This window comes from Arvicanthis niloticus, chromosome 24 (assembly GCF_011762505.2).
Source record: "Arvicanthis niloticus isolate mArvNil1 chromosome 24, mArvNil1.pat.X, whole genome shotgun sequence".
In the NCBI taxonomy this organism is placed as follows: Eukaryota; Metazoa; Chordata; class Mammalia; order Rodentia; family Muridae; genus Arvicanthis; species Arvicanthis niloticus.
Genome location: NC_133432.1, coordinates 12368194 through 12375052, shown reverse-complemented (window position 1 = coordinate 12375052; position 6859 = coordinate 12368194).

Sequence of the window (6859 nt, the reverse complement as noted above, 5' to 3'; positions counted from 1 at the left end):
TTCTCCCAATCTGCTCTGCGGCCTCCTTGGGGCACAGAGCGGAGCAGGGCCGTGTGCCCAGGGCAAGATCTGCCTCTTGCACACCTAGAACCAAGAGGATGTGGAGGCATTAGTGACAGCACCTTGATGGAGGTGGTCAGTAATGGCCAGAGGAGGTATATTTTCAGAGAGTAAGAGGGATGGCAGTGACAGTGGGCTGGCAGCCACAATGCAGACTCTTGTTTCAAGCTATGGTCACTGCAGATGCCAGGGGTTGTGACAGGTGTAATGACATTGTTGAAGGGCAGAGGGACCCACTCCTGGTGGAAGGCCGAGAAAGCTGTTGAGCAGGGCTCCAGTTAACGTGTGCTTTCTCCCTCTCCTACGAGAAGCTTCCAATCCCAGAGGTTTTAGATGCCCATGACCTCTGCCCTGTGTATAAATGGGGTCACCGTGACTATCCCAACCCTGCCCCATCCTAAAATGTGAGTTGTAAGCCTTCAGGGGACACCTTCTGCCCGGCCCTATACATAAATGCTCATGGTGATTGGCATAAAAAATAAGCCAGCAATTAGCAGTAGTAATTGTGAGAAATTACACAACTCTTGGCACGGCTACACTTGTGTTTTGGGGTGTTGGGTAAGTTCTGCATACATGCTGCAATATTCCAGGAAGCCCAGGAACCAAGATGGTTGCTAGTGGTGATGGTGGGCATGCATGGCACGTGGGTACAACAGCTGCAGGCATGATGCTCACCATGGGATGCAGAGGGCTGCACCGATGCATGCTTATGTCCAGAATCTCTGTTTAGTACTCTTGGGCTGTGCATGACTACTGGGTGCCTGGTACTTGCCCTGAGCAGTGATAAGAAGGTCAAAATCCAAGGTCCATAGGAGCCAGAGATGGGAGGCCTAGGGGCAAAGGTCACAGATCCTACTCAACTTGTGAATGCAAAGGTATCAGGACATGGAGAGCAAGTACAACCGTCTAGGAAAGAGCAAGCTGTCATCACGGGCGTGAGAAAGGGATGGTGACCTTAGCTTCAGAACTAGGCGGTCAGACACAGAGCTGAGGGTAAAAGGCTGATGAACCCCTGAAGTTGTCCTTTGACCTCCATATACACATGCCTGTGTGCTCGTGTGCATGCACAGAAATAAATAGAATTTTTTAAAAATCAGATGCCTGGCATGGTGCCTCACACCTTTTTAACCCCAGCACCTGGAGGCAGAGGCACTCAGATCTCTGTGTTCGAGGCCAGCCTGTTGTACAGATTGAGTTCCGGGACAGCCAGGGTCTACACTGAGAAACCCTGTCTGGAAAAAAAACCAAAAGTTAAATTTGGGTGGTTGCCTACAGTGACACACCCTGTAATCCCAAGATTCAGAAGATGAGTTAGAGGAGACAGGAGGACTGCCAAGAGCTTGAGGCCAGTTTGGACTAAAAAGAACCTGTCTCAATTAAAAAGGGAAGGGGTGGGGCAGGCCACCCGGCAGCTCGGTGACCACTGTGACCATACTAAGCAGAGACATGAGCACTTGAAACCTGCAGGGAGTGGGTCCTACCTTCCCCTTCACACGCAAAGGTTACCTGGCGTGGAACCGTTTTTTGGAAAGTAGACGCCAATCAAAGCACCACACATGCATGACATTTGCCAACTGTGTCGTGGAAATGCAGGAGGATTACTGTAGTATCAAGAAGTCAACCCCCACTCAGGTGACAGGAGGGTGTGTGTGAGAGCGAGAGAGAGAGAGAGCGAGCGAGAGAGAGAGAGAGAGAGAGAGAGAGAGTCCTGGATGGCTGCAAACTGCTTCTTTTAACTTCCAAAGGGCTTCCTCCATCTCTCAGCTCCACCTCTGTCCAGCTTCATTTCCAGCTGTGCCCATTCAGGCTTCTGGTGTGTCTGGACCCTTATTACTGCTGCCCAGCCTGACTCCCTTCACACTGAGGCCCACTCTCCAACCTGCTGCAAAGAGAATACCTGTGGTCCTGGCTGTCATTTGTACTGTCCGGTCCAGTTGATGTGGAAAAACCTCTATCAAGCTAGTGCTATAGATGAGATGAAGCTTAGATCAGAGTCATATGACCCATCCTGTGACCAGGAGGAGCATCCCCGATAGCCAAGGATAAGAGTGATAGATTTCCAAAGAAGACTAGAACTTTCAACATAGGAATAGCCCCAGGCCTGATGCCCACGAATTCTCTTATTACCAGTGAGGCAGAGAGCAGTAGGAAGAATAGTGTGTGTGTGTGTGTGTGTGTGTGTGTGTGTGTGTGTTGCTAATTCTTGGCCCGTCTCATGTGAATCTTAGACAAGCTGTTAATCTGAAGAAAGGCAGGCAGGTGTGATGAGCTGGCACAGGCTGCCACAGCCAAGACACAGTAATCCTGCTTCTGTGAAGGAACCCTCTGGGCCGGAAACAGCTGTCTGAGGCTGAAAACAAGATTCTCAGGTTCCGAGGAGTCTGACCTCTCTGGGTACTTGGATATGGGCTGATCACAGGAGTATTGGGTGCAAGGCCGTTGTTTGTGGGTTTGGCCTTCTCTGATCCTCAGGAGGAAATGCTGGGGTCTTGTGCACAAAAAGGGACGTGGATCGGAGGGTCAGATAATAGCGCCACCTTGTGGCCAATGGCCAAACAACAGTGACATCCTCTGAAGGGGATCAAGACTCAGATAGCTCAAAGGGAGAAACTGAAAGCAGGGCTTCTGATTGTGTCTCTTCAGTAAAGGAAGCTTGCCACCAGACAGCATGACCTCAGTTTGAGTCCCCGAACCCACAGACTGGAAGAAACCGAGACTTGCAAGAAAACAGGGACCCCCAACAAAAACCTTCACGTGGATCTTCACAGAAGCCGAAGGGAAGTGCTGAACCCCAACGTTTCATTTACCAACACATGAACCAAAATGTGGCCTGGTCACCTGAAGGAACTGCCCAGCCCCAAGAGGAAATGAGGCTGTGGCTGGGAGGAACACCTGCACCAGTGTGCAAACTTGCTTTAAAAAGTGTGTGTGTGTGTGTGTGTCTGCCATAGTACATGTGTAGAGGTCAAACCAGGAGTTGATTCTCTCCTTCCACCACGAAGGACCCAAGGATTGAACTCAGGTCATCAGGCTTGGTGACAGTTGCTCACTAAAGCTATTTAGCTGGCCTGCTCTGTTTCTTTGTTTGCTTTTGTTTTGCTTTTGGGACAAAGTTTCTGTGTAGTGCTGACTACCCTAGAACTCCCTCTGTAGATCAGGCTGGCCTGTAACTGCCAAAGATCCTCATGCCTCTGACTCTTGGGATTAAAGGTGTGTGCCACACAGCCAGCCGATTCATCCATTCTTGATATTTTGGCCCATGTATTCAGTCACCTCCCCCTCCTCCCAATTTTCTGTCTCTTTCATTTTCCCTTTTAGTTTAGCCCAGTGGATTGCAGGCATGACACCCATTCACCATCTGTATTGTGTTTGCATTTTTACCTAGTATGTTTTCTTACATAACCCACAGTTCACATATCAGATTTTGGGAGTCTGATCAATGGGACAGGATACATGTCAATGTGGATATCAACACTGAAGACATCTGCAGGGCAGAGGGGGAGTCTGATCCTGCTCCTTCTTTGCCTCCTCATAGCCTACCTGTGAGTTTGAGAGGCCCACCTAGCCAGGCAGTGGTGGCGCACGCCTTTAATCCCAGCACTTGGGAGGCAGAGGCAAGCAGATTTCTGAGTTCGAGGCTAGCCTGGTCTACAGAGTGAGTTCCAGGACAGCCAGAGCTACACAGAGAAACCCTGTCTTGAAAAACCAAAAGAGAGAGAGAGAGAGAGAGAGAGAGAGAGAGAGAGACCCACCTAGCCACTCCCCACTTTGGAACTGTCTTTCTCATCATCCCTCTTGGGGCTCTGCTCTGCTCCCTGCCCAGGGTAGTGCAGATGCTTGACCAGGCTGGACCCACCAGGCTGGACCCATACCATCAATATTGAACAGGATGAAGCAGAGGGTGTGCCCTGGAAGGGCAAGATCACCTGACAAATTACATAATAGACTGAAGCCGTCATGAAGATGGAACAGGCATAGAAGAAAGCCATGGAGGAACAACCTAGCAGTCTCTGGGAGACACACTGCACCCTACCTGTCTTAGGATTTTACTGCTGTGAACAGACACCATGACCAAGGCAACTCTTATAAAGAACAACATTTAATTGGGGCTGGCTTACAGGGTCAGAGGTTCAGTCCATTATCATCAAGACAGGAACATGGCAGCATCCAGGCAGGCATGGTGCAGGAGGAGCTGAGAGTTCTACATCTTCATCTGAAGGCTGCTAGCAGAATACTGATTTCCAGGCAGCTAGGATGAGGGTCTTAAAGCCCACACCCACAGTGACACACCTACTCCAATAGGGCCACTCCCTGGGCCGAGCATACACAAACCATCACACTACCTGACTGTCTCTAGAACACCATCTCTGCCCCATCTCTCCCTTCCTCTCCTCAGTGCATGCCAGAGTAGCGACATCACTCAGCAATGATGACATCAGAGCAGTGTTATAGAACAGAAACAACACCAAATCGGGGTTTCTACCCTGCCTTTGACCATTCAGTTCCCAGATAAAAGACACACAACTTTCATTATTTTCAATAAAGCCTTAAAAGCAAAATTCCTGAGCTGCTACCTTCTACGCTGTTAGAATCTACTTTTCTATCAATAACCCTAAGTTAGTACTTACTGTGTTTCATCTGAACTGCTCTTAGCTCCAGCCCTCAGGGCCGTGTTTTCTTGACTCCTAACCCAGGAATACTCCTTCACCTTCTCCTTGTGGTTCTTCTCCAACCCGAAGCCCGGGAATCCTAAACCCCACCCATGTCTCTTCTACCCAGCTATTGGCTGTCTGCATCTTTATTAACCAATCAGAAATAACTTAGGGCAAGTGTCATGTAGGGTCATATAGGCCTACTGTGGACTCTCTCATCTGGGGTACTGGGAAGTACACTTAGCTGTACAATACACAGCAAGGCCAAACCTCATCAGAGCAGTGGGTTCAGGTTGGATTCAGTAACTAACTAACAGCAGGAGGGGAGGGGCCCACTCATGTGCAGTGTCAGCATTGAAATGAGAGGTGGTCTGGGGGAAGTTTTACTGAGAGAGCTTTACAGAGACAAGCTGAACAGAGAAAAATCTAGAGACAGGTGAAGACAGAATGAGCCAGAGAATAAGGAGACAGATTATAGAACATATTTTCAAAATTAGTTTGAGGCTGAGCAGAGCAATTCAGGAGACACTGAGAGAAGCCGGACTGAATCAGTCAGCTTGGAGGGGAGTTTGGGCCAGAACAATTGAGTTGAACCAGCCAGCCAGAGTTCAGAAAGAACTAGAAAAGGTGAGTTTATTCAGTCAGTCTCAGAGTCTAAAAAACATTCTAGGCCTAGATAAGATTGTACAGAGGCTAGAAGTTTCCAGGACTAGACCTAAGTTAGCAGTAAGCCTCTGAGACAACAATCAACCAGGTGAATAAAACAAGTCAGGTTTACAAGGAGGTTTCTGTGAGAAGGTGCATGCTCGTTTTATGCCAACTTGACACAAACCAGAGTCATCTGAATGTGTAGGGGGATCTCAACTGAGGAAAATACCTTGGTAAAATCCACCTGTAAGGTATTTTCTTAATTAGTGATCAATGGGGGAGGGTCTAGCCCATTGTGGGTGGAGCCATCCCTGGGCAGGATTCTATTAAGAAAGCAGGCTGAACAAGCCATGAGGAGCAAGCCAGTAAGCAGCACCTCTCCAATGGTCTCAGCATCAGCTCCTACCTCCAGGTTCCTGTCCTGTGTGAGTTCTTTTACGTATATGGGTGCCTTGCTTGTATGTATGTATGTATGGATGGATGGATGGATAGATGCATGCATGCAGGCATGCATGCATGCGTGCTTGTTTGTATGTTTGTTTGTTTGTATGTATGCACACCATGAATGTGCCTTGTTCTGAAGGACGCCAGATACCAGGGAACTGGAGCTGCAGACAGCTCCAAGACACCATGTGGTTACCAGGAGCTGACCCCAGTCCACTGGAAGAGTGGCAAGTGCTCCTAACTGAGCCACCTCTCCAGCCCTCCTAACTGCTTCCGATGAACTGAGTTCTTTGGAACTGTGAGTGCAATAAACCCTTTCTTCCCCAGGTTTCTTTTGCTTATGGTGTTTATCACAGCATGAAACTAAGACAGGATTATGGGGGTGTTTCTGTGACAGACCTGACTGTTATTTTGGGGAGGATTGTGGAGGGACTTTGGGCTAGGAAAGTCATTGATCATTCAAAGCTTGATGAGCTGTTCTGTGGGTGCTTGGAAGGTGACAGTGTGGAGAGCGATGGCTTGTGACACCAGAAGGAAGTGTGAGAGTCACTTAAAGACTATGGGGGAGAGAGGTGTTGTATAGTTTGAAGATTTAAAAAAAAATCTGTGGTTCTGGTTAGCTGATTAACAAGAGGTTAACTGTTTGGTTTCAGACCTGGGGACAAGGGACTGAGGTGCATGTTTTACATATCAAAGCAGACCTGGCTCCAGGTTCTCCCAGCATCCCTCAGTCCCTCCCTATCTGGCATAGCCTGCCCCCAACCCTGAGCTTTCCAGCCCAGGAACTGGGCTGCCCTTCCCTGAGAGGCATTTCGGTCTCCTCTCCCCACTACCCGCTTCTCTCTCCCCACGGTGAGTTCCCTGGGCTCAGTCCCAGTAAACCTGCATTTATTATAGTCTACTCTGTCTTGAGCTGGCTCATTTCACCAGTGGAGAAATAACTTATCAAGAACAGCTAAAACGAAACCTTTGCTTTGCAGGAGCAATTCTGCTGAAGCTAACAATTATTGGTGATTAAGAAGGGACCAGCACTGGCCAGGTGGTGTTGGTGAACA